The sequence below is a fragment of the Oncorhynchus nerka genome, linkage group LG14 (assembly GCF_034236695.1).
Source record: "Oncorhynchus nerka isolate Pitt River linkage group LG14, Oner_Uvic_2.0, whole genome shotgun sequence".
Lineage (NCBI taxonomy): Eukaryota > Metazoa > Chordata > Actinopteri > Salmoniformes > Salmonidae > Oncorhynchus > Oncorhynchus nerka.
Genome location: NC_088409.1, coordinates 78,670,158 through 78,697,025, shown reverse-complemented (window position 1 = coordinate 78,697,025; position 26,868 = coordinate 78,670,158). Strand labels below are relative to the sequence as shown.

Below are 26,868 nucleotides of genomic sequence, written 5' to 3'. Positions count from 1 at the left end.
ATATGATACACAGTACAGTCACAGGAAGGGGAGTTGCTAGGGCCAAGATGTAGTCAGGTGCCCTGTGCCCTCTCCTTACCTTTCAGCAGGTGTCCCACCAGTGCGAAGTTGAAGTTGGAGCTGAAGTTGAGGCCCACAAAGTGGTCCATCTGTTTACAATGCCACTCCAGAGGATGCCTGATCTCCATAAACACCTCCTCTGGACTCTTGATAGGAGGGGGGGGGTGTATTCAGCAAATAAATAGTGTCAATATATGTTTAATTTTTGTCATTGAACTGAGAGTGAGTGTCTGCCTGTTACCTTGTCGTTGAATACTCTCAGGCTGTCCAGAGTGTGCAAGTTCTGCTCTAGCAGGGCCGTCCCAGCAGAGTACAGGTTGAGTTCATCCAGCTGCAGCACAGCCACAGCCACCCAGAACACAGCCTTGTGCATGGGGGAGTCCTGGAGGAGCATACAGTATAACCCATGAGGTTACATACATTATATACGGGAACAGCACCAAGCACATTAAGATAACAAAGAACAAATCTAGCCTTCCTCCGATTCCAAATTGTTATTAAAAATCACGAACCAACAACTTACAGCTGGGTTCTTTATTGAATAGTAGAACACAAGCATTTTGTTGCACTTGCGATAACATCTGCAAATCTGTGTACGTGACCAAAAAAACTTTAATTTGACAAGCAGTAGACCACAGACAATCACATTATGCATTGCATGTGTTCTGTGTTTGCGGTTTGTGTACCTTGTTGAGAAGGGGCTGCAGCTTAGTCAGAGCGATGACTGTGGCCTCAATCAACACCTGGCTGTTGTAGTTATCAGGTCCTTTTAAGCAGCTCTCCAGCCCCTGTGGAGGAAGAGGACAGGAGAGGATGAGTGAAAGAGAGAGGGTGTGGGGTGAGAGATAGAGATAAAAGAAAGAAAGAACGAAAATGAAAAAGAGGAAATAAAACGAGAGGGAGAGATAGTAGTGGGGTAGAGAAGAAAAGGGAGAGAGTGTATCATAGTATCCATAATGTTAGCTAGAGGATTAGAAACCATTGGATTAGTGGGTTGGTGCACTCATAAACACTTAGCTCTCTGCATATTGCAGATAGAGCTCACACATATTGCAGATAGCACCCACAGGCAGCCTAGCCTGTACAGACTGAGCCAGACAAAAATTGGCAGACTGAGCTAAGGAAAGGTAAAATACACTCACTACCACCCCTCAATGTTTGTGTGTGTGTGTGTGTGTGTGTGTGTTAATTCTGGAAGATGGAGTTGCTCATTAAAACTCAGCGCTCCAACAGCCTGTGTGTGTGTGTGTGTGCGTGTGTGTATATGTGTTAATTCTGTAAGACAGAGTTGCTCATTAAAACTCTCCAACAGCGTGTGTGTGTAGACCCACCCGGTCTATGCTGAGCAGGGGACTGGCCTTGCTGAGGATCCTGATGATCTGTTTGATCTGGCTGTGGGTCACCCTCTTACTGATGCAGCCAAACACCACCAGGGCTCTGGGCTGCAGGGACGGGTTGTACTGGAACGCAAACCTGGTGGACGACATAGGTGGCATTTGAGAAGAGCACAATAGAGTGTATATACAGTGCATTCAGAAAGAATTCAGACCCCTTGACTTTGTCCACATTGCTCCATTACAACCTTAGAAAATGTATTCAATAAAAAAAATCCTCAATCTACACACAATACTCCATAATGACAACGCAAAAACATGTTTTTAGACATTTTTGTAAATGTTTTAAAAATAAAAAACAGAAATACATTATTTACATAAGTATTCAGACCATTTGCTATTGGAACACGAAATTGAGCGGAGGTGCATCCTGTTTCCATTGATCATCTTTGAGATGCTTCTACAACTTGGAGTCCACCTGTGGTAAATTCAATTGATTGGACATGATTTAAAAAGGGCACACACCTGTCTATATAAGTTCCCACAGTTGACAGTGCATGTCAGAGCAAAAACCAAGCCATGAGGTCGAAGGAATTGTCCGTAGAGCTCCAAGACAGTATTGTGTTCGAGGTACAGATCTGGGGAAGTGTACCAGAACATGTCTGCAGCATTGAAGGTCCAAGAACACAGTGGCCTCCATCACTCTTAAATGGAAGAAGTGGTCCCTGACCAAGACTCTAGAGCTGGCAGCCCGGCCAAACTGTGCAATCGGGGTAGAAGGGCCTTGGTCAGGGAGGTGACCAAGAAATCAATGGTCACTGACAAACCTCCAGAGTTCCTCTATGGAGATTGGAGAACCTTCAAGAAGGACAACCATCTGTGCAGAACTCCCTCAATCAGGCCTTTATTGTAGAGTGGCCAGACGGTAGCCACTCCTCAGTAAAAGGCACATGACAGTCGGCTTGGAGTTTGCCAAAAGGCCCCGAAAGGACTCTCAGACTAGGGTTGCAAAGGGTTGAAAACTTTCAGGTAAATTTCCGGAATTGTTCTGGAGATTTTCCATGGGAAGTTAAGCCTAGGAATTTTGGGAATTTTGCTTAAATTCATTAAAAAAAGTGGGATACACAAGGCAATTCTAGGTCTTGTGGCATATTTTGATTAAACTATCACCAATTCAATGGAATTGCAACACACTGCATGCGCAGTGCATTCTTCCATTACATGTGCAGTGCACTCTTCCATGCCTGTACAGCTGATTCTCAAGATCTTGCACAATAATGAGATGCTATTGAGCCCACACTACTACATGCTTTCTGTTAAATCTGGATTACAATACTGGGTGGGGTAAATATATTTTATAGAACATACATTATTTTTTGTTAACTAGTAAATAGTAGCCTACAACAAAGTGTGTTTAAATAATTTCTAACTTGTTAAAAATGTCTGCTAATTAGTTTTTGCTACCATGTTGGTTTTAGCTTGCTTGAGCCTGCTAACTGAGGAGTGTTAATTCACCTGTTTCCATACATGTTTCAATTTGAAACATTTATCTTACAAAGGAGTTGTTTAATCTAACTGCTTAACAATTTAACTGTACATGGAATTGTATTTGTTTTTTTCTAATCTTTACAGGAAAATGCCACGGGCACTATCTGATGTGTGGAGACATTTCACTGCAGCTAATGTAGAAGGAAAAGCTGTGTACATTTGAAAATACTGTGCCAAATCATATGTGAAAAATACAACAAAGATGCAGAACCATCTGGCCAAGAGCATTAAGTTCCCTCTGCGCTCACAACAAGCAACCACTGACAAAAGTCCCTCCACTTCTATTTGAGTTGAAAATGATGAATCAGACACCTTATCGATAGCAACAGTTTTTTTGACTCAATGGAGGAACGTAGTCAGAAATGCTGATGAATGTCTTGCTTGAGCTGTGTATGCAAATGGTTCACCTCTGATGCTCACAGGCCATGTGTATTGGAAGAGAAAGTATATGATGATATAATTAACTATATAATCTCCACCCCGCAACCAGTATTCTACAAGAGCACAGACACAAGGGACAACAGACACACCAGTCTCTACATTGCAGATGAGCTGAAGGCAGTCATCAATGACCTTGGACCACAGAAGGTATTTGCACTGGTGACAGACAATGCTGCAAACATGAAGGCTGCTTGGTCTAAAATGGAGGAGTCCTACCCTCACATCACACCCATTGACTGTGCTGCTCATGCATTGAATATGCTCCACACGAAAACAATGGACACACTCTACAAGAGAGCCAAGGAAATGGTTAGGTATGCAAAGGGTCATCAAGTTATAGCAGCAATCTACCTCACCAAGCAAAGTGAGAAGAATAAGAACACCACATTGAAGCTGCCCAGCACCACCCGTTGGGTTGGTGTTGTTATTATGTTTGACAGTCTCCTGGAGGGGAAGGAGTCTCTCCAAGAAATGGCCATATCACAGTCTGCCGAGAGAGTGGTAAGCAGCCTGAAACCTATAGCAGTAGCCATTGCACAGATTGAGGGAGACAATGCCATCCTGTCTGATGTTCAGACTCTGCTTGCAGATGTGAGAGAAGAAATCCAAACTGCCATGCCCACTTCACTGTTGCTCCAAGCAGAGGAAACTGCGATTCTGACATACATTAAAAAGAGTGAAGACTACTGCCTGAATCTCATACACGCCGCAGCGTACATGGTGGACCCCAAATATGCTGGCAAGAGCATCCTGTCTGGTGCGGAGATCAACAAGGCATATGGTGTCAACACAACTGTGTCTCGCCACCTTGGCCTGGATGAGGGAAAGGCTCTTTGCAGTCTGGCGAAGTACAAGGGCTTTGGGATGGAGATGCAATATGGCAGTTGTGCCAACATATCTCATCAGCCACCTGGTGGAAGGGACTTTGCGGATCGGAGGCTCTTTCCCCTGTTGCCTCCATCATCCTCCAAATCCCACCAGCATCAGTCGCCTCAGAGCCAACTGGTCCTTGTTTGGGAATGCACACACCAAAGCACACAACAGGCTGACCAATACAAGGGTTGAAAAATTGGTGGCCATCCGGGCAAATTTGAGGCTTTTTCAACCTGACAACAAGCCATCCTCAACAAGGTTGGAAAGTGACAGTGAAAATGAGGCCTCAGAGTCTGATGTTCAAGAGGTCGACATTGAGGATGTCCAGGCAGAATACATGGAAGCCTGAGAGGAAGACAACCTAAGCTTTAGTTTCTAGACTGTCATTTTACAGATTCATGTTGAAAACGTTTTTGGGAGATGTGATAGATTATTGGGGATCATTCAACAATCCATTTTGTTGTTCAGTGAAATCATCCCATGTGAAGAGTCAACTCATTTAATTAAAGTTCATCCCATGTGAAGAGTGAACTCATTTAATGAATTAAGTTCTATTCGTAACTTAATCGTTTTCTTTTTTCTATTGGAAGGATTTTTATCATTTGCAATTATGTTTGTCTCCATATGATATGGTAAATATATCTAATGCAAAAAAACAATTCATATTAATTTGCATATATTTCCGTTAATTCCCATATGTTCCCACAGGAAGTTTCCACCACGGAATATTCCCCAAAATATGCAACCCTATCTCAGACCATGACAAACAAGATTATCTGGTCTGACAAACAAGATTATCTGGTCTGACAAACATGATTATATGGTCTGAGAAACCAAGATTGAACTCTTTGGCCTGAATGCCAAGCTTCATATCTGGAGGAGACCAGGCACTGCTCATCACCTGGCCAATACCATCCCTACGGTGAAGCATGGTGGCGGCAGCATCATGCTGTGGGGATGTTTTTCAGCAGCAGGGAGACTAGCCAATATTGAGGGCAAGATGAACGGAGCAAAGTAAAGAGAGACCCTTGATGAAAAGCTGCTCCAGAGCACTCAGAACCTCAGACTGGGCTGAATGTTCACCTTCCAACAGGACAAAGACCCTAAGCACACAGCCAACACAACGCAGGAGTGGCTTTGGGACAAGACTCTGAATGTCCTTGAGTGGCCCAGCCAGAGCCCGGACATGAACCCGATCAAACAACTCTGGAAAGACCTGAAAACAGCTGTGCAGCAACACTCCCCATCCAACCTGACAGAGCTTGAGAGGATCTGCAGAGAAGAACGGGAAAAATACCCAAATAAAGGTGTGCCAAGCTTGTAGCATCATACCCAAGAAGACAAGGCTGTAATTGCTACCAAATGTTCTTCAACAAAGTACTGAGTAAAGGGTTTGAATACTTATGTATATTAGATATTTCAGTTATGTGTTTTATAAATTTGCACAAACTTCTAAAAACCTGTTATTGCTTTGTCATTTTGGGGTATTGTGTATAGATTGATTAGGGATTTTTTTTTTTTTTAATAAGGCCATAACGTAACAAATTGTGGAAAAAGTGAAGTGGTCTGAATACCTTCCGAATGCACTGAGAGACATTCATTGATAGTGGTCAAAGTGAATATGTCTCAAAAGAAATCTGACATACTTCTGAGCCAGCTCGGTCCATTGGTCCAGCCATTTGCACGCTGGGATGTCCCTCATGCACGCCTACAAGAGAGGACATATTCAGTCAGATATTGGTATTTTGCTTGTATTCTGGACGGTACATAGTATAATGTATAGTATAGTATAGTATGTAATGTGTGTGTGTGTGAGCATGCCTGTGTGTGTGTGTGTGTGTGTCTCCCCCACCTCCATGATCTCCAGCAGGGCCTCAGTGACGGTCTCCAGGGAGGAGAGGGCGAAGGTCTCCCTCTCGTAGGACCCGGGGGAGAAGGAGCGGTCGCGGTAGCTGGAGCGGAAGGCGATGACCGCAGCAGACTTGACCTTACTGATGCCAAACAGCAGATAGAACTTAGGCAGGGAGAACTCTGTCAGGCTCAGCCTCAGGACCTGCTTGGTCTCCTCTGGAAGAGATCATGACAAGAGGAAAATATGACTTGTTGCTCTTCTGAAAGAGAAACCCTGAACACTGATATCTATAGCAAACTGTTTTAAACAAACATAAATAACAGACATTGACCTCTATTGAGTAGTTTCATGGTTCACTGCATGCAGTGCTTACATTGGGTCTTTCAATTATCTTACTAGCAAGGGAGCCCAGTGGCATCCATACACATTAATGACCAGGGAAGGGTATGCTGTTTAACTACAGATGGTATATAGTCTGCAGGGTAGATACGGTGTGCTTCCTCACCTCTGAAGTTGAGCTGGGAGCAGGTGCAGAGAGAGTGGATTATGTTGATGACCAGGCCGTGTGTGGAGGCGCGGAGGGACAGGGGGCCGGTGGCCACCAGCAGAGTGACCACGTGGAACAGGTAGGGCAGGTGAGTGGCCACGTCCAGAGAGTTGTTGAAGGACAACATCAGCATGTAACGGGCCAGGATGGCGATGTCATCCCACATCAGGTGCTGCTCCAGGGTGGGCGTGGGAGACAGGCACGTCTTGTCGATGATCTTACACATCCGGCCAATCACCTGGTCAGAGGGTGTGTGGAAATAGCCAATCAATATGCGGTATTAGAAGGTAGAGTCAGTGATATGACATCATATACTTTGTGCTGGACTATTTTAACTTCCTGATGACGTTAATTTCAACAATATTAATATCTGCCAAGAGCAGCATCTTTTTGTTCTTATTCTGATTTTAAACGCGAGCGGTATCCCTAAAAAAACTTCAGATGTATTTTGGGATGTTGGCGAAATAGGAGGCAGAGAGAAGATGGCAGTGATTATATCTGTAAATAAAACACCATTGGCTCAAGCCCCGGGTGACAAATAGGCCATGGGGACCAGACAAAGTCCCCTTTGTCCCCAATAGCTGGCCTGTCATGACATCAGTAGCGGCTGGGCTGTAACATGCCAACCAAACAATGCCCACCCTCTGATGGATGACGTGGACATTAAGACTACTATATCAGAACATACAAACCCTGAAAATGATTCATCAAATGTGAAGCTTAAAGTCATTGATTAGTCACTTAAATAGATGTAAATGACTAAAATGGGTGCTGAGACACCTCAACTAAAAGAGCACTGTGTTTGCTGTTCCTTAGCAAAACATCTTCACAATGATCACCATTCACTGCCATGCTTTACAGTGTCTGCCTTAATAGGAGTGAGGGCCTGGCTTACTATTGTCAGCCTGGGCTGTGAGGGTGTGTGTTTCTATTTCAGTAAGAGGGACAATTGGGATAAACAGCTCACAGATGGGGTTGATGAGTCGGTCAGTTTGGATGATGTGTAAAGAAGCTGTAACTAAAGCAAATTGGTAAGGATTAATCAATTTAAATGCAAATGTCTTTGTTTGAAAGACATTTTATATTAAAAACAGCATTTAATATATGGTGTCTAGGACACTGTTTTGATGAGTTTATCTTTGTATCATACTAAAACTGTTTGCATCTTAATATTTATAATACAGAAATATTTATTTGCTTAATCCCAAATAATGATTTAGAAAATCCCAATTGGAATTGTAAATGGCCGCGATTAAGATTCTAACAGAGTTGTTCTAAAGCATACTTTGAGTTAGTGACATTGTGGCGTTTGAGAGGAAAACGATCTCCGACCAGAGGGTTCATTAAGACAAGGACAGTGATGTCATCCATGTTGGGACACTGGGCTTGACATGGAGTGTCTGTTAGCATAAGACAGTGTTCCCAGTGCATCTAGACTGACACTTAACTGTTAGCAATTTTGCCATTGAAAACAGTTGGCCCAGTTAGCATGTGTTAGCATGTGTTAGCCTGCGTAAACTAGCTCAAAGTGTAGATACCCACCTTGCTGGAGACCAGTTTGACGTTCCCTGAGGCCAGAGCCACAGCCGTGTCAGCCATGACCTCAGCCTTGATGGAGCCCAGGCCTCCTGTAGCGCTGGTCTTGATGAAGCTGTCCAACACCACGTCCAGCAGGTCCGTTATCTGAGGGCAGAGGTCACAGGTCAGGTCACCAGGTCACATACAACCTGGGTTGCATTCAGTGGGGCTAAACGTTAGGGACTGTTCAGAAATAAATATATTGTGTAGAATTGACAGGTCATATCTCAGAAACACAGAACTGCCCTTCTCCCCAAAAAGTGCACTTGTAAACCACCCAGAATGAATATGGTTATGAAAATTTAGAGAGGAGTTTAGAATGTGTTGTTTATTATCTATGGAGATATATTCAGATGTCTATACTACAGTCATTTGAGACAAGCCATTAAACTTTTACAACGTAGATGCTAATGCTGTTTAGGAAGAACACTTCAAACCCCAAAGTACTGTCATTTCGATACTGTCAATTAAAAAATATATTTAAAAACATTTTTTTTATTGAAAAACAGGCTGTTGGAGGATTTATAAAGCATTCCTTGTGCTTATAAAAATGCAATATGTCCCCATCTTCTACATGACTTCCTCCCATCTCTGCAAGCCTTCATCTCTGAGAAAGCCAACATGGGCCGTTTTTATTGGGCTTGGAGACATTTAACAGTACATTAAGTAAACATGTGCCCTCTAAGATAGATTTACATTTTAGTCAAACACTGAGGTCAAACAACAAGGATGTATGAATGTGTGTGTGTGTGTGTGTGTGTGTGTGGTTACTCACCTGGCCAAGGCTGCCCCAGATCTTTGCCTGTATAGAGGGGTACATCTGCTTCTCATTGATGGTCATGGTGATGAGCTTATCCAAGATGGCGCTGACGCGCTGACGTTTGGCATCGTCATTGTGCTTACAGAACCTCACCAGGTTGAGCAGCCAGGGAGTCATGTATTCTAGACACAGGTGCTTCAGCTCTATACCTAAACACAGACACAGAATCAGAGGTTGGATAACACCAGCTCCTCTGTTGTTGCTGCAGTGTTGAGGAACAGAGGTTAGATAACACCAGCTCCTCTGTTGTTGCTACAGTGTTGAGGAACAGAGGTTAGATAACACCAGCTCCTCTGTTGTTGCTACAGTGTTGAGGAACAGAGGTTGGATAACACCAGCTCCTCTGTTGTTGCTACAGTGTTGAGGAACAGAGGTTAGATAACACCAGCTCCTCTGTTGTTGCTGCAGTGGCGAGGAACAGAGGTTAGATAACACCAGCTCCTCTGTTGTTGCTACAGTGTTGAGGAACAGAGGTTGGATAACACCAGCTCCTCTGTTGTTGCTATAGTGTTGAGGAACAGAGGTTGAATAACACCAGCTCCTCTGTTGTTGCTACAGTGTTGAGGAACAGAGGTTGGATAACACCAGCTCCTCTGTTGTTGCTACAGTGTTGAGGAACAGAGGTTGGATAACACCAGCTCCTCTGTTGTTGCTGCAGTGTTGAGGAACAGAGGTTGGATAACACCAGCTCCTCTGTTGTTGCTACAGTGTTGAGGAACAGAGGTTGAATAACACCAGCTCCTCTGTTGTTGCTGCAGTGTTGAGGAACAGAGGTTGAATAACACCAGCTCCTCTGTTGTTGCTACAGTGTTGAGGAACAGAGGTTGAATAACACCAGCTCCTCTGTTGTTGCTGCAGTGTTGAGGAACAGAGGTTGGATAACACCAGCTCCTCTGTTGTTGCTACAGTGTTGAGGAACAGAGGTTGAATAACACCAGCTCCTCTGTTGTTGCTACAGTGTTGAGGAACAGAGGTTGAATAACACCAGCTCCTCTGTTGTTGCTACAGTGTTGAGGAACAGAGGTTGGATAACACCAGCTCCTCTGTTGTTGCTGCAGTGTTGAGGAACAGAGGTTGGATAACACCAGCTCCTCTGTTGTTGCTACAGTGTTGAGGAACAGAGGTTGGATAACACCAGCTCCTCTGTTGTTGCTGCAGTGTTGAGGAACAGAGGTTGGATAACACCAGCTCCTCTGTTGTTGCTACAGTGTTGAGGAACAGAGGTTGAATAACACCAGCTCCTCTGTTGTTGCTATAGTGTTGAGGAACAGAGGTTGAATAACACCAGCTCCTCTGTTGTTGCTACAGTGTTGAGGAACAGAGGTTGGATAACACCAGCTCCTCTGTTGTTGCTACAGTGTTGAGGAACAGAGGTTAGATAACACCAGCTCCTCTGTTGTTGCTACAGTGTTGAGGAACAGAGGTTGGATAACACCAGCTCCTCTGTTGTTGCTACAGTGTTGAGGAACAGAGGTTGGATAACACCAGCTCCTCTGTTGTTGCTATAGTGTTGAGGAACAGAGGTTGAATAACACCAGCTCCTCTGTTGTTGCTACAGTGTTGAGGAACAGAGGTTGGATAACACCAGCTCCTCTGTTGTTGCTACAGTGTTGAGGAACAGAGGTTGGATAACACCAGCTCCTCTGTTGTTGCTATAGTGTTGAGGAACAGAGGTTGAATAACACCAGCTCCTCTGTTGTTGCTACAGTGTTGAGGAACAGAGGTTGGATAACACCAGCTCCTCTGTTGTTGCTACAGTGTTGAGGAACAGAGGTTGGATAACACCAGCTCCTCTGTTGTTGCTGCAGTGTTGAGGAACAGAGGTTGGATAACACCAGCTCCTCTGTTGTTGCTACAGTGTTGAGGAACAGAGGTTGAATAACACCAGCTCCTCTGTTTTTGCTGCAGTGTTGAGGAACAGAGGTTGAATAACACCAGCTCCTCTGTTGTTGCTACAGTGTTGAGGAACAGAGGTTGGATAACACCAGCTCCTCTGTTGTTGCTATAGTGTTGAGGAACAGAGGTTGAATAACACCAGCTCCTCTGTTGTTGCTACAGTGTTGAGGAACAGAGGTTGGATAACACCAGCTCCTCTGTTGTTGCTATAGTGTTGAGGAACAGAGGTTGAATAACACCAGCTCCTCTGTTGTTGCTACAGTGTTGAGGAACAGAGGTTGGATAACACCAGCTCCTCTGTTGTTGCTACAGTGTTGAGGAACAGAGGTTGGATAACACCAGCTCCTCTGTTGTTGCTGCAGTGTTGAGGAACAGAGGTTGGATAACACCAGCTCCTCTGTTGTTGCTACAGTGTTGAGGAACAGAGGTTGAATAACACCAGCTCCTCTGTTGTTGCTGCAGTGTTGAGGAACAGAGGTTGAATAACACCAGCTCCTCTGTTGTTGCTACAGTGTTGAGGAACAGAGGTTGAATAACACCAGCTCCTCTGTTGTTGCTACAGTGTTGAGGAACAGAGGTTGAATAACACCAGCTCCTCTGTTGTTGCTGCAGTGTTGAGGAACAGAGGTTGGATAACACCAGCTCCTCTGTTGTTGCTACAGTGTTGAGGAACAGAGGTTGAATAACACCAGCTCCTCTGTTGTTGCTACAGTGTTGAGGAACAGAGGTTGAATAACACCAGCTCCTCTGTTGTTGCTACAGTGTTGAGGAACAGAGGTTGGATAACACCAGCTCCTCTGTTGTTGCTGCAGTGTTGAGGAACAGAGGTTGGATAACACCAGCTCCTCTGTTGTTGCTACAGTGTTGAGGAACAGAGGTTGGATAACACCAGCTCCTCTGTTGTTGCTACAGAGTTGAGGAACAGAGGTTGAATAACACCAGCTCCTCTGTTGTTGCTGCAGTGTTGAGGAACAGAGGTTGGATAACACCAGCTCCTCTGTTGTTGCTACAGTGTTGAGGAACAGAGGTTGGATAACACCAGCTCCTCTGTTGTTGCTGCAGTGTTGAGGAACAGAGGTTGGATAACACCAGCTCCTCTGTTGTTGCTACAGTGTTGAGGAACAGAGGTTGAATAACACCAGCTCCTCTGTTGTTGCTACAGTGTTGAGGAACAGAGGTTGAATAACACCAGCTCCTCTGTTGTTGCTACAGTGTTGAGGAACAGAGGTTGGATAACACCAGCTCCTCTGTTGTTGCTGCAGTGTTGAGGAACAGAGGTTGGATAACACCAGCTCCTCTGTTGTTGCTACAGTGTTGAGGAACAGAGGTTGGATAACACCAGCTCCTCTGTTGTTGCTACAGAGTTGAGGAACAGAGGTTGAATAACACCAGCTCCTCTGTTGTTGCTGCAGTGTTGAGGTACAGAGGTTGGATAACACCAGCTCCTCTGTTGTTGCTACAGTGTTGAGGAACAGAGGTTAGATAACACCAGCTCCTCTGTTGTTGCTGCAGTGTTGAGGAACAGAGGTTGGATAACACCAGCTCCTCTGTTGTTGCTACAGTGTTGAGGAACAGAGGTTGAATAACACCAGCTCCTCTGTTGTTGCTACAGTGTTGAGGAACAGAGGTTGGATAACACCAGCTCCTCTGTTGTTGCTGCAGTGTTGAGGAACAGAGGTTGAATAACACCAGCTCCTCTGTTGTTGCTACAGTGTTGAGGAACAGAGGTTGAATAACACCAGCTCCTCTGTTGTTGCTGCAGTGTTGAGGAACAGAGGTTGGCATGTGGATGAATGACAAGACACCCACACTGAGAGTGGAGGACTCTGAAGCCATGGCTCAATACACACTGATGGATATGGCAATCAAACAGTCCCCCCAAAACTAATGGCAACTGGTCAGGTTGACGTGGATCGTTGGGCCGGTCTGTGAGTGCGTGTCTGCATTTGTGTGTTGAGAGAAAGTTAGTGTGTCGGTGTGAGTCTGTAAATAAAAAGAGTAGGCAAGCAGGTGTGCGATAGAAAAGACAAGAGCGGCCATCTTTTGGAATTAATTTCAGTCAATGCATTTATGCACGTTCCGTGTTCTAGACTCACTAGACTTGCTGAAGCCGGAGATGCACTCCTCCAGGAACTCCAGGGTGAGGTGGGGTTCGTTGGCGGCCAGCGTCTTGCTGATGGAGACTATAAAAAGGGTGTTGTTGGCAGGGATACACAGGCCTGAGGTTTCCAGCAGCTGGCCCTCGATCTTCAGGTTGAAGGTGCAGGTTAAGGCACACAGCAGGTTGTAGGCTGCAGACCTGTGGAGGGGACACAGTTAGTTACTATATTCCATTTCAAAGCAGGAAGTTGGATGAAGAAGTTGCAGGAAATTAATTGTTTCATTTAGCTACTGCTCATATTTCAGAGAACATGCTACACCAAGACCTGCCCTGATTGACCCCTAGAAGCTAGCTATGTTGAATGTCTGACCTGAGGCTGGGGTCAGAGCTGCCCAGATTGAGCAGGGCGAGGTTCAGCAAGGTGCCCGGCACATCTTTGGGCCTGATCTTGGTGTGCTGGGGGATTGAGTCTGGCTGCGACAGCTCCCAGCGCGTCCTGATGTGGATGATGGACTGGACAATGGCCTCACACTCCTGGTGCATGAAGGTGAGGGGTGTACCCTGGTTGGCCATGGTCAGGGTGAACTGGCTCTCATCCACCAGGCAGATCTCCTCGACCTCAGAGGCATAGTACACATCGTTGAGGAACACGGACTGGCCCAGGACACGGGTACGCTCTGCTGACGTCACCTGGACGGACGTGGAGCCCACCTGGGATAATAGGGAGGGTTGTTGTTGAGAGACAAGTGTGTACATGACAACAATGACAACACAGACCAGCTGTTATGCTGCTAACACAAAGCAGGACTCAATAACCAATCAATTCAATCTTCCACTTTCCCTTTTGGCAACAAACTAATCTATTCAAATTGAGGCATAGAGAAGTGAAAAACATGATTTTCCTGTGTTTTTTATATTGCATATTTCTACACTATGAGGATGGAATAATATTGTAAAATTGTGAAAAGGACATTGAAGCTGTTTGAAAAGACTGCCTGAAATTTCAGCCTGTTTTGGTGCTCTGGAGATTTGACCTCCCATGGTGACATCACCATGCTGTAAATTAGTTAATAGACCAATAATAAAGAGAGTAAGTTTTGGTACTATGCCAATCACAGCTAATTTTCAGTTTGCCTCCCCACTCACTCCCTGACAGTTCTGTCAAAATTCTTGCTTGAGAAACTGCCCTTTGCTAAAAACATTTTTTTCCTCTTTCTTTTTGACCATTTTTAACGTAAAACAATCACATTAAGGTACTTAATTGTTACCCAGAAATTATTTGATATTGCGACAAATGTCCAATGCACTTTTTTTGTAAACAATTCCTGCTGTTTCTGCCTGCCCTCTATCTCCATACTTCCTTGTTCCCCATACCCTGTTTTCCATGTAGCCAGTGTGAAAGTTAGGGTTACACACAGACCAGTGTGCTACTGACCTTGATGGAGACCTTGGTGTCCTTGTGGGCCACTTTGAGGGCATTGTGGAACACCTTGAGGTCCTCCTCCAGGGCTAGCGTGGCTGCGGGGAGCTTCTGCTGCTCTGCCTCTACATGCTCCACCAACCGCACCGGCGAGTCGATGAACTGCACCCGCTTGCTGCCCTTCAGGCCTGTCAGCAGCCTCTCATGGTACTTGGTGTACTCCCTCACCCACGTGTTGCAGTTGTACACGTAGACCACCACCACGTTCTCGTAGGCAAAGCCCGGGAACACCACAAACCACTTGGACAAGAAGTCTGTCTTGAAGCGGTTGCTGGGCCCCACGTGGGTCAGGTCCACTACGATCTCGTAGGGCTTGGCGTAGTAAGGCTTCAGGGTCAGCAGCACATGGTAGATTAGAAGGTCTCCGTTGATCTGGCCTGTCTTAAACCTGCGGAAAGAGAAGGGAAGGAGAAGTTGAGGATAGGTCTGATGGAAGATGAGTTGGTAGAAAGTGCACTCTCAGCCAGCCAGGTCTACCTCTAAAAAATAAATACTTTTACCGGTTAAATAAATTCCAAAATACTGGTGTTGTCTGGTCTCTTTGGTTTAGATAGAACAGTCTCACAGTGGATTCATACAGATAAAAATCTGAAATTCATACCATTCTGAAAGCACTTAATTTGTACATGAACTTGTTGTGAATGAGCTTTCTATTGTAATACTGTACACAACATATTTTTGTTACAGGGCTCTTCTGAAATAGAGACCTTGGTCTCAGCATGACTGTCAAAATAACAGTTAAATAAATAAAAAATAATTCAGCTTCTCAGGCCTAGAAAGAGTTCATCGCTAGCAGTATTATTAGTATCATTTACTGGTAGCTGGCAGTCTCAGACTGAATTGTGGGCTTATACTAATTTACATACACCCTTGTGTCTCTTTTCAGACGTCGTGGGCTACAGAGGAGGCTCAACGAACCCAGAAATAACCAAGTCAGAAAAAGACTGAAGGGGGAGGGGGGTGCATTTCAAGAGGCTTGGGTCACAGCAGGTGCCAATTCTGACACACACACCGCCCGCTCCTTATACTGACATATTCCCAGTCTAGTTCACCTTGCCCCACACACTCACTCACTCACAGGCTGTCCCCTTGCCCAGGTAAGTGATGCCCACACAATCTCCAACATAAATTGTACAAAAAAAGTAATGACCAAATAATGTGTTTCTGCGGTAAGATTCAGCTTATTTTAACTTAAGTGGACATTGCAATGAAAATGACAAAACGACGATTTGGACAAATTTAACAAAGATGTCTAGATTATTCTGACATTTACTGTACATAATACGTTCCTGAAAGGTACTGCATAAATAACTTGTAGCCAGTTAGTTCTATGGTAAGGCAAGTCTACTTGAGTAACACATTGACTTATTAATTCATTCATTTAGTAAACTGTGATGTACTGTGACAGAATGGATGACTTATCTGGGCTAGTTAGCAAAATGTTTTATAAATCACGTCTGGTCTTATCAGATGAATGATAACGGCAGGGAGAAGTAATAAACTATCACGACTCGGTAGATATTTTTCATTATTTTGACCTACTCACGTAATAATTTGAAGAGGAAGTGTAAACTCCAACATAGCCTATTTGTAGAAAAGGTCATCCAAACACATTTTTGCTAAATGCAGCCGTTTATCTGGTTAAACAAAGGTTAGCCATGTGTTGGCAAAAATGTGGAAGTCAAGAAAGCTTACCAGCAGCACTTCCCGTGACCCGTACGCAGGTGCTTTTCAAAGTTTATGTCAGACAGTGTAATAAGCTCCAATGAGTGTAATGAACTCAATATTAGGAGTTGAGAAATAAAGTTGACATCATCAGAAAGAAGATATTTTCTACTGTAAATATGTAATTCAAAATGTGTTTATTTTGTTGTTGGTAGGAATATTTATAAAAACATTGGGTGGGGGGGGGGGGGTCCGCAAATAATACATTTGAAAAAACACCCTGAAATCACTCTGCAGACCCCTAAGCATACGTTTCTCATACAACTTCTATAACTATATTTAAACGTTAAAACCCTCTTATGGCTGCGATCCCCGTACAGGGATCAACATCAGGGGAAATTTCAGAGTGACAACTAAAAATACAACGTCGTAACATTAAACATTCTTGAAAATGCAAGTGTTTTACATCCTTCAAAAGATTAGGATCTTGGTAATCAAACTACGTTTTCCGATTTAAAATAGCAATTACAGAGAACAAATACCATTCTTTTGTTTGAGAAGAGCAATCAACAACAAAAACATTTTCCGTCATGACAGTTTTTACACATTCCCATGTGAAGGTAAAATGATGACTTCCATTCTGATATCTTGCTCTTATTTCTCTTCCTGAGGGTCCCAGTGTTTTAGCCTAAATCTAAACATTCTGTAACCCGTTTGTGCTGTGAATTCCATCTCTATCAATTTTTTACAGAGCATTCGACGTAATTACACACGGTAAACAATAGTTTATCTAGTCATGGTTGGTTTCAGTGCATTCCTCTGGATGTTTGCAACACAGCCAAATGTCATTGTTTTTTTTTGCGGGGAGTATTGACCGAAGTGAACTGATTTGAAGACTACGTGCAATGACTACCTTGCGCACCAATAATTTTAGCGAAGCTTCGTTGATTGACTGTATTTCTGCCCAATGACCACTGATCTTCTTGAAATATAGCTGGGTAGATAGCCAATAAGCTGAGGTAAACGCCAGTATGTAATGGTTTTGGGTTGGACCACCATTCCTTGTTTGTAAATGCACGCGTAAGGAACTCCATTCTCGCCTTGACTATCAGAGGAGTTGCTGTGACGCTTGTTACGCACAGCAGTATTTTGGAAAGTTGTATTTTCAACGATTCCATTGAAGACATCATGGCGAATAAATCATGAAAAATGAAGTCAAAAGTATACAGATTTGCACCAGATTATAGAAGAGATTGATCGGGAAAGCGAGACAGATTTTTTGTTTGAGGAATCTTTGAGTGTTATGATTCAAACAGGAGCTGAGGAGCTGTTTCTGCAAGGACAGGACATACTTCTGGACAGGTAAGTGCTAATGCCGTTTTATGAAATATAAATATATAATGGTCCTGTGTCTGCTGGTCTCTACTGTGGTCCTGGCCTGCCAGGTGTGCAGTCTTAGGCGCCAGGCCCGTGCCCCTCGCCCCACCCGCAGTAATGTGGACCTGGTGAGTGGCATAGGCTACGAGGGCACAGAGCACACAGAGGGGGCATAGTGGGGCCCTGCGATGCCAGCGTCATGCTGGAGGAGGTCCAGGTGGATGATGAAGAGCAGGGAGAAGAAGAGTGGAAGGAAAGTAGCAGGCAAGAGAAGGGGTAAGGAGCCAAACTGGAGATCCAGGAACAGCTGGAGAAATGCCCATGCATATGCAGTGTTTCAGCTCCAGTGATTCGTGTCTGGAAGTCCCACAGGATCTAGAGAACATGCCCCTAGTGGTGTGATGAGCATTGCATGCACTCCCTCTAGCCTCAGAGAGCCATGCCTGGCTAGGAGCTTAACTTCACTAAGGCACAGAGATATCAAAAGGCCAGATCACCTCCAGTCTTATGCCTCAACAAGTCAAGACCAATAATGTTATTTTTTCTAAGAACTGCATCTATATGTAATCGAATTTATATATATATATATATATATATACATATTTGCTTTGTAAAATGCATTAATCTGATGTAATTTTGATTTCTAGAGAGAACTTTTGAATTGGTGGAACGGTGACCTTTTGGTTACTGTGTCAACGCTATTAAACGCTAGACTACGTGCCGCCCCATTCAATCAAATTAACAGTACACTATGCCAACTATACATAATGGCAGTAGTAGTACTGGGAATATTTGATTAACTAAGTGTAATATTGAGTATATGTAGAAAGTATATTTTGTTAAACATAAGACATGCGTCAAATTGAGATATCTGGTTTTGGACTGGTTGTACACTCACAACTACAATATGTAATAGAATGGAAGCCTATCCTGTTTACTTGTCTGGTCCTGTACCTGTTGAACTTTGGTCTTGTACGTCTATATATCTTGTTTGATGTTGTTTTTTTTATATATTTTTTAATTTTTCTAAATTGAAATATGCCAACATGCTTGCTCTTCAGACATGAGTTAAGTTCAAATTATTACTTTACACCAACTCAAGTGAACTTCCTTTCCCTCATCCTAAGTGATTCCATGCACAAATTGTCAGGATTTGGCCAGGGTTGTTCCGGTTTTTGGTCACTAGATGCCCCCATTGTGCCTTTTGACCTTTTGTTTTCCCTTGATCCCCATTATTATTTGCACCTGTGCCTCGTTTCCCCTGATTGTATTTAAACCCTTTGTTTTCCTCAGTCCTTTGCTCTGTGTTTGTATGTTAGCACCCAGCCCTAGTACTCTGTGAACTCTTGTTGATCCCGGTGGACTCTCTTGTGGAATTCTGTTTTTTGTTCTTGTTTGTTTGTTTTTGAGGCTTTTTGTGCTATACCTTCCACCTTGTGGATTTACCTTTTTGTCTTGGAGGATTACCTTTGTTCTTGTGGAATTCCTTTTGATGTTGTGGAGTTACATGTTTTCCCGAAGAACTTCACTTTTTACTTCATTAAATACATTGTCTCAAGTACTGCTGTGTCTGCCTCATCTTCTGGGTTCTGCCAACTATTCGTGGCTCAGTTGGTTAAGTGACTGTTTCTCACTCCGGAGACCCGGGTTCGTAACCGGGTCCTGACACAAATACTATATCAAGGGTAAACTTTAAACATCTTGTTGCCATCCTTGGCTGGGCACAAAGAATGCAATGGGTCTGCAAAGCCTCCTTGCTACATTAATAAGTCTGCCCCTCTACCTTCATGTGTCAGTCGAGCACTCACAGAACTCTTACATCTTTTGTTTCCACTCATCTCTCTACTAAGTCAAACTTCTTTTCTACTTTCTGTTCAAATACAATGTCTGTTTAAATGCCCCAACCCAAATAAATGGCTGTTTTGTAATCATGTGTGAATGAATGGCATTCTTGTTTCAAATCGATGGAGTAAGAACACAATGGTGTTTAGACAAGAGCTTCAGAAAATGGTGGTCTGCAATCAGTGCTCGACTTTGACTGAAATAGGTTCCGGTACTCATTTTGGGTACTGTTAATATTTAGGTGGAGGAGCTCCACAATACTTTTGATCTAATATTATATGAGAGGAGCAGGAGCTCCACAATACTTTTGATCTAATATTCTATGAGAGGAGCAGGAGCTCCACAATATTTTTGATCTAAGATTCTATGAAAGGAACAGGAACTCAAGCAGTAGAACATTTAAGAGTGCCGGTACTCAGCTCCTGTCCAAGTCAAGCACTGACTGCAATGAATACAGGGGGTGGCATGTGTACAACGATCGCAGTGAAATGGATGCTGTGAAATTATTGAGTTTGAGTTTATTTTATTTTTGCAGGGACAGTGCAATCAAAGTTTCAGTAAAAGTGCCGGTTTTAGCCAGCCGTCTAATTTTCAACCGCAATCCCTGAGCAGGTTATTAAAAACAATTACAATATAGACAATCATTGAGCAGTGAGCACACGCAGAGCAACATAGGACAAGAAAGACTTATCATACAGACAGAGCAACAGAGAACAAAAAGCAGCAAGACATTATTCCATTAATGTAAAAAACCTCTCCTGGCACTAGTTTAATAGGTTCTATTAATATAATCAATTACAAAAGTGTATGTTGTATTTCAGTTTATATCAGGAACATAGCCCCTAGGGCAGTTTACAAAACTATTATTTAATTGAAATATTAAAATCTCTGCCCTTGATTAGGTTGACTGAGGATGCTTTAATTTGACACAAACTGCATTGATGAACAAGAACATGATGAAGAACCAAGTGTCAAGTCAAATTGCAATCCAAACTCGGACAAAACAGAAATAGGATATAAACTGAGTGTACAAAACATTAACACCGTCCTAATTTGGAGTTGCACTTTTCCCTAATTTTGTTGTGTTATAGCTTGAATTTAAAATCAATTAAATGGAGATGTTTTGTCATTGGCCTACAAACAACACCCCATTATGTCAAAGTGGAAACATGTTTGTAAGATTTCTAACAAATGAACAACGAATGAAGAGCTGAAATGTCTTGAGTCAATAAGTATTCAACCCCTTTGTTATGGCAAGCCTAAATAAGTTCAGGAGTAAACCTTTGCTTAACAAGTCACATAATAAGTTGCATGGATTCACTCTGTGTGCAATAATAGTGTTCAACATGATTTTTGAATGTCTTCCTCATCTCCGTACCCCACAAATACAATTATCTGTAAGGTCCCTCAGTTGAGCAGTGAATTTCAAACACAGATTCAACCACAAAGACCAGGGAGGTTTTCCAATGCCTCGCAAAGAAGGGCACATATTTGTAGATGGGTAGAAAAAAAACACAAAAAAACAGACTGAATATCCCTTTGAGCATGGTGAAGTTATTAATTACACTTTGAATGGTGTATCAATACACTCAGTCACTACAAAGATACAGGCGTCCTTCCTAACTCAGTTGCAGGAGAGGAAGGAAACTGCACAGGGATTTCACCATGAGGCCAATGGTGACTTTAGAACAGTTATAGAGTATAATGGATGTTAGGGATGCACAATATATCGGTGACCATATCAGAAATCGGCCAAAATTTGCTAAAAAGGCCAACATCGGTATCGGCCCGATGTCTAGTTTAACGCCGAGGTGCAAAGACGATGTCAAAGCTGACGTGCATACCTATATAATGTAGGCAAATGACGTGCATACCTATATAATGTAGGCACATGATGTAATGACGCCACCTAAAATGTTGAACTACACGTGCAACACAGCATTCCTTACCAAGCCCACAATGTCTGCTGTGTGGATCGAGCAGTCAACAAGTCGAGCAGTCATTTGAAGGATTAAGGACATTTCAGCGAGACAACTTAAAGGCAAAATCCATGAACGGCAAGGTAATGGAATCCATTGCCCTTGACAATCAACCGTTCTCTGTCGTAGGTGATGTTGGCTTTCGCCAACTGGTCGAGCACCGGTACACACTACCAAGTGCACTATTTTTCAGATGTTGCCATACCGCAGTTACACAGTAATAGCGTCACTGCTATTAGCTTCACGACTGGCATGTGGACCAGTGATATCAGCCCTATGAGCATGCTAAGTCTGACAGCAGAGTGGGTAATTGAGGATTTCGTACTGAGGAAAGTCGTATTGCATGCTCAGGAATATGCTGGTTGTCATACAGCTGCTGCTATTTAAATCGCCTATGATAACATCTTTGAAACATGAGCACACTAGCTAGCTCCATTCAAACAACTGACTCGATAAATAAGCTCATCAACTGCGCCTGCAGCAGACGTGATACCCTCTGTCATGGCATTGAAACACCTGCTCAACAAAACTGCCGACAGGCTGTGAACAAGCGATTCGGTGGCTCTCTCTTTACTGTGTTGCCACCACGCTATGTACAAGGATTTCGCTACACTCGCATTAACATCTGCTAACCATGTGTATGTGACAAATAAAATTTGATTTGATTTGGACCGCTACTTCGATGCAGACAAGAAACAGGGTTTACGTGTAATGTTACATACACAGCTGAACAAGATGGAAACAGACACCGTGACAGTGAGCACCGAGGAAGAAGCCACGGGCAGACAGAGCTTAAACATCACTGCTTGACATATACATACAGTTGAAGTCAGAAGTTTACATACACTTAGGTTGGAGTCATTAAAACTCATTTTTCAACCACTCCACAAATTTCTTGTTAACAAACTATAGTTTTGGCAAGTTGGTTAGGACATATACTTTCTGCATGACAAGTCATTTTTCCAAAAACAGTTTAACAGATTATTTCACTGTATCACAATTCCAGTGGGTCAGAAGTTTACATACACTAAGTTGACTGTGCCTTTAAACAGCTGTGAAAATTGATGTCATGGCGTTAGAAGCTTCTGATAGGCTAATTGACATCATTTGAGTCGATTGGAGGTGTACCTGTGGATGTATTTCAAGGCCCACCTTCAAACTCAGTGCCTCTTTGCTTGACATCATAGAAAACTCAAAAGAAATCAGTCAAGACCTCAGAAAGTCTGGTTCATCCTTGGGAGCAATTTCCAAACGCCCGAAGGTACCACGTTCATCTGTACAATAGTATGCAAGTATAAACACCATGGGACCACGCAGCCGTCATACCGCTCAGGAAAGAGACACGTTCTGTCTCCTAGAGATGAACGTACTTTGGTGCGAAAAGTGCAAATCAATCCCAGAACAACAGCAAAGGACCTTGTGAAGATGCTGGAGGAAACAGGCACAAAAGTATCTATATCCACAGTGCAACGAGTCCAATATCGACATAACCTGAAAGGCCGCTCAGCAAGGTAGAAGCCACTGCTCCAAAACCGCCATTGCAACTGCACATGGGGACAAAGATCGTACTTTTTGGAGAAATGTCCTCTGGTCTGATGAATCAAAAATATGACTGTTGGCCATAATGACCGTTGTTATGAACACCATCCCAACCGGTAAGCACGGGGGTGGCAGCATCATGTTATGGGTGTGCACTTCACAAAATAGATGGCATCATGAGGTTGGAAAATTAGGTGGATATATTGAAGCAACATCTCAAGACATCATAGCTTGGTCGCAAAGGGGTCTTCCAAATGGACAATGACCCCAAGCATACTTCCAAAGTTGTGGCAAAATGGCTTAAGGACAACAAAGTCAAGGTATTGGAATGGCCATCACAAAGCCCTGACCTCAATCCCATAGAAAATTTGTGGGCAGAACTGAAAATGCGTGTGCGAACAAGGAGGCCTACAAACCTGACCCAGTTACACCAGCTCTGTCAGGAGGAATGGGCCAAAACTCACCCAACTTATTGTGGGAAGCTTGTGGAAGGCTATCTGAAACCTAGGTTTTGTTTATGTTTCACTGGTAATGGGGACATATGTAAATGCCAACAAAATAACTTTTTGGTGAGTGTGGTGTGTGTGTAGCCTTTATTTAACTAGGCAAGTCAAACAAGAACAAATTCTTATTAACAATGACGGTCTACCCCCGGCCAAACCCGGACGACGCTGGGCATATTGTGCGCCGCCCTATGGGGACTCCTGGATGATGGCCTTCGAGACAGAGTTACTCTGTCCAGTGTCTGTGTTCTTTTGACCATCTTAATCTTAGCTTTTTATTGGCCAGTCTGAGAAATTGCTTTTTCTTTGCAACTCTGCCTCGAAGGCCAGCATCCAGGAGTCACCTCTTCACTGTTGACGTTGAGACTGCTGTTTTGCGGGGACTATTTAATGAAGCTGCCAGTTGAGGACTTTAGTGAGGTGCTTGTTTCTCAAACTAGACACTCTAAAGTACTTGTCCTCTAGCTCTGTTGTGCACCGGGGCCTCCCACTCCTCTTTATATTCTGGTTAGAGCCAGTTTGCGGTGTTCTACAAAGGGAGTAGTACACAGCGTTGTGTGAGATCTTCAGTTTCTTGTCATTTTCTTGCATGGAATAGCCTTAATTTCTCAGAACAAGAACAGACTGAAGAGTTTCAGAAGTTATTTGTTTCTGGCCATTTTGAGCCTGTAATCGAACCTACAAATGCTGATGCTCCAGATACGCAACTAGTCTAAAGGCCAGTTTTATTGCTTCTTTAATCAGAAAAACATTTGACATAATTGCAAAAGGGTTTTCTAATGATCAATTAGCCTTTTAAAATGATAAACTTGGATTAGCTAACACAACGCTCAATTGGAACACAGGAGTGATGGTTGCTGATAATGGAACTCTGTACGCCTATGTAGATATTCCATAAAAAAATGTGTTTCCAGCTACAATAACAACATTAACAATGTCTACACTATATTTCTGATCAATTTGATGTTACTTTAAATGGACAAAAAAAATAGCTTTTCTTAAAAATAAAAAAAAGGACATTTCTACGTGACTCCAAACTTTTGAGCGGTAGTGTACATGAAAAGAGAAATGTGGGCTTGATATTGTTGGCGTGTGAAAGGAAGGAGAACAACGCTGTAGTGGTGACCACAGTCTATGTTCAACAATTCAACTGAAAACACTGAAACAACCACCGCTTGTCTTTGACACTATGCCCTAGACCAGTGGTTCTTAACCTGGGTTCGATCGAACCCCAGGGGTTTGGTGAGTCAGTCTCAAGGGTTCGGCGGAGGTCAAGACACACATCCGACTCATATGATTCGTGATGACACGCCCCGCTTGGCCATCATTGGCTGCAGGTGATCACGCTACATCGCTTGGCCTATCTGTGCTGCAGGGAATTTGGTGCGCTCAGTAGTCGACTTGTGACTGTCGTGATGGTACGTCTTGTGATTTCTTTCTTAATATTTTAATCCCTTCATACTTACTATGTCGAGCAAAAAAAGAAAGTGGTCGGACAAATATGTACAATATGGATTCACATGTATAACGGAACGTGATGGGAGTCAGCGTCCTAACTGCATGATTTGCAATGCCAAGTTGAGCAATTCTAGTCTAGCACCGGCAAAACTAAGAGAACACTTCCTTAAACTGCATGGAGATGGAAAATACAAGAACACAACGCTCACTGAATTCAAGGTGAAGAGAGCCAGATTCGATGAAAAGGCTACTCTGCCTGTTCTCGGCTTTGTAGCCATCAACAAACCGATCCTCACAGCATCATACGAAGTTGCTTACCTGATCGCAAAGCTGGGCAAACCACACACCATTGGTGAAACACTCATAAAACTAGCTGTGTTGAAGATGGCGAATATCATGCTGGGAAAAGAGGCTGAAGTTAAGTTATTCCAAATTCCTCTTTCAAATGACACCATCAGCGACAGAATAGAGGACATGAGCAAAGACATCTTGGCTCAAGTAGTTGCAGATCTGATTTCATGCCCGGCAAAATTCAGCCCTCAACTCGACGAGACCACAGACGTTTCCAATCTAAGCCAGCTTGCTGTATTCGTGCGCTATGTGAAAGACGACGTGATAAAGGAAGATGTTTTATTTTGTAAGCCTCTTACAACAACAACTAAGGCAGCCGATGTACAGAAACTTGTGGATGACTTCTTCAAAGACAACAATCTTTCGTGGGATATGGTTTCTGCAGTTTGTTCGGATGGAGCTCCAGTCATGCTGGGAAGAAAGTCTGGTTTTGGTGCGCTAGTGAAAGCCGATGCACCACACATCATTGTTACGCATTATATTCTGCACAGGCATGCGTTGGCAACAAAAACCTTGCCTCCAAAACTGGCAGAAGTATTAAAAATTGTAGTGGAATGCGTGAACTATGTGCGAACTAGTGCTCTGAGGCACCACATCTTCAGTGAGCTGTGTAAAGAAATGGGCTCTGAATTCGAGGTACTTCTGTACCATTCTAACGTGCGTGTGGAATTAGCCCTGTTTTTGCAAGAGCACCAACATTGTCATGCAGATTGCTTCAAAAATTCTGAGTTCATTCTCATTTTAGCGTACATGGCTGATATCTTCACAGCTCTCAATCATCTCAATCAAAAGATGCCGGGCGGTGGAGTCAACATCATCGAAGCGGAGGAAAACCTGAAGGCTTTTCAAAAAAAGCTACCGTTATGGAAACGACGAACAGAGAACGATAACTTTGCAAACTTTCCCCTGCTGGACGACTGTGTAATAAGTAAGATCGAAGATGTATCTGGAATCGGAGACATTTCTGTACCCGCGGAACTGAAGCAAGCAATTGCCACGCACTTAGATGAGCTTGCAAAGTCTCTCCACGGATACTTCCCTACAAGAGAGTCATATCCAGCATGGGTGAGACAGCCGTTCACGTTTAGTGTTGAGACAACAGATGTCAATGATGAATACCTCGATGAAATCATTGAAATTCAGCAGAGCCAGGTTCAACAGCAACTCTTCAGAACAACAACGCTTTTAACGTTTTGGTGTCAACAAATGGTAACGTACCCTGTTATTGCTAAGAAAGCTCTGGAGATTTTCATACCGTTTGTTACAACATATCTTTGCGAGCAATCCTTTTCGAGGATGGACATCAAAACGAAGAAAAGGAACAGACTTTGTTGCGAAAATGACATGAGAGTGGCACTTGCCAAGGTGAAGCCGCGCATTTCTGAACTGGTCTCTGAAAGGCAACAGCAGAAGTCACACTGATTTGCAGTAAATATTCATTATTATGTTTTTGTGTGAAAATCATTTTTTGATTATTTTGTTATTTGAACACAGTGATGTTGATGCACGGTTAATTTTGTGCACCAGTAAAATATATACCTATGTTTTGAATTTGAAAAAAAAAACACATTTTATTTTTCCAATTAAGAAGGGTTCGGTAAATGCGCATATGAAACTGGTGGGG

At 43.3% G+C, this 26,868-nt stretch overlaps 1 pseudogene; it reads right to left on the bottom strand.

Annotated features, from left to right (window-relative positions):
* The window catches only part of LOC115141934 (neurofibromin-like), a 133,926-nt pseudogene that overhangs the window by 36,438 nt on the left and 70,620 nt on the right, over positions 1-26,868 (bottom strand).